The sequence below is a fragment of the Orycteropus afer genome, unplaced genomic scaffold (genome assembly GCF_000298275.1).
Source record: "Orycteropus afer afer isolate SDZICR_OR568_19922 unplaced genomic scaffold, OryAfe1.0 scaffold00357, whole genome shotgun sequence".
NCBI lineage: Eukaryota > Metazoa > Chordata > Mammalia > Tubulidentata > Orycteropodidae > Orycteropus > Orycteropus afer.
Window position 1 is genome coordinate 1293763 of NW_006921944.1, and position 1934 is coordinate 1295696.

The 1934-nt window shown below is 34.0% G+C and overlaps 1 protein-coding gene across 1 annotated transcript in view; it reads left to right on the forward strand.

The window, feature by feature from the left end:
• The window catches only part of GPC5 (glypican 5), a 1212227-nt gene that overhangs the window by 639073 nt on the left and 571220 nt on the right, over nucleotides 1–1934 (forward strand). The window lies entirely within an intron of this gene.

The window sequence follows — 1934 nt, forward strand, 5'->3', positions numbered from 1 at the left end:
TCTTCCTTTGAGTTCTAATGGTGTAGGGCCTAAGGCATTTGACTGCTAACCAGAAGCCTAGTGGTTCAAACCCACCAGCCACTCCTCCGAAGGAAGATTGGGCAATCTACTTGCACACAGAAACCACCTTGGAAATATAAGGAGGGGTCACTATGAGTCAGACTCAACTCAATGACAGTGAGGTTTTTTTTTGTTGTTATTTTGGTTTCTGTTTCCCTAGATGTAAGCAATATTTTTTCTGAACATCATTCCTTTGTGCTTTAAATATATATATATTTAACTATATAAAACTCACCTCGCTGCTGTCAAGTCAGATCTAACTCATAGCGAAACTTTTTTGGGTTTCTGGGTTGCTATCTCTACAGAAGTAGATTACCCAGTCTTCCTTCCAAAAAGTGGCTGGTGGGTTTGAACCACCAGCATTCTCATTAGCAGTCAAATGCCTTAAGCACTATACCACCAGAACTCCTATATACAAATCCTTAAATAATAGAGTTTTGCCTATTTTTAACAATGTTAAGTGGTATCATATTGTATGTACTATTTTGTGTCTGACATCTGGTGTTTAATATTAGGCTTTTAAAATCTATCTATGTTATTGTGTGCAGCTGTGCCTTATTCATTTTAATTGGTGAATATTTTATGAATAGAACACAATTTATTCAAATTCTATTGGAAATTTGAATGTTTTAACTTTGGGCCTATTAATAACAATGCTGCCAATATCAGTCTTGTATATATACTGTTGCACATGTGTAGGTTTCTTTGCAGTGTATATTAAGAAGCGACAATTGCTGGATAAGAAGCTTTGCATACTTGTGGATTTATTACATAATACCAAACTGCCTTCCAAAGTTCTTATACCAATTTACACTCCCACCACATCCTCAGCAACACATGGTATTTTCAGCCTTCTAAATTTTTTCTCACTCAGTAAGTTTGTGGTGGTATTTTACTTATTTTAATTTACATTTCCCTGGTTTAGTGGCTATTTTTGTTCCCTCTCTGTAAAATATTTAATCAATTTTTTTTTCATTTTTCCTCTATGTTGCCTTGTATTTTTTTTAACCACTAGTCTTTATCTATATCTATATCTATATCAATATATAATTTATTCTCCCAGGCTGTGGTTTATATTTTCACTATCTTTGTGGTGTCTTTGATGAATGATATTCTAAATATATATGTGTTAGAATTAATCAGTCATGCAATTTATGTTAAGTGTATTTTATATTTTAAAAAGCACTTAGTCCTTACCCTAGAGAATTTTTTAAAAAGTATTATGAATATGTATTTCACATACAGGTTTATCTAGAATTGATTTTTAGGCATAGGGCATTGTGGGTTAAAAGATTTTGTTTCTCCCTAAGTAAGATAAATTCTAGAGAATATATCATTGGCTCAGGAAAAATAAATCTTGGAGTAATTGGGTTGCCTTGACCCAGGGCTTCTAGATCATACCAGAAAATTTGTACTGGTGAATAGGGGCTGGCCTGACCAGAAAAGACACTTGGAAAACTGATATCAACCACAGGAGGCATGATTTAGCCCCAAACATGGAGATTCAGTAATATATCAGATAATATTTCACTACTATTTGTAAAGTTTTCAGTGGAGTAAAAATTTTACTGGAAAGCTTTATGAATAGCAATGAAACATTGTCTGATATAGTGCTAGAAGGTGAGTGCCTCAGGTTGGAAGGCACTAAAAATATGACTGCAGAAGAGCTGCCTCCTCAAAGTAGAGTTGACCTTAATGATGTGAATGGAGTAAAGTTTTAGGGACCTTCATTTGCTCAAGCAACACAACTCAAAATGGGAAGAAACAGCTCCAAACATCTGTTAAAATCAGAACATGGAGTGTACAAAGTATGAATCTAGGAAAATTGCAAATAGTCAAAAATGAAATGGAACATACAAAGATTGATATACTAG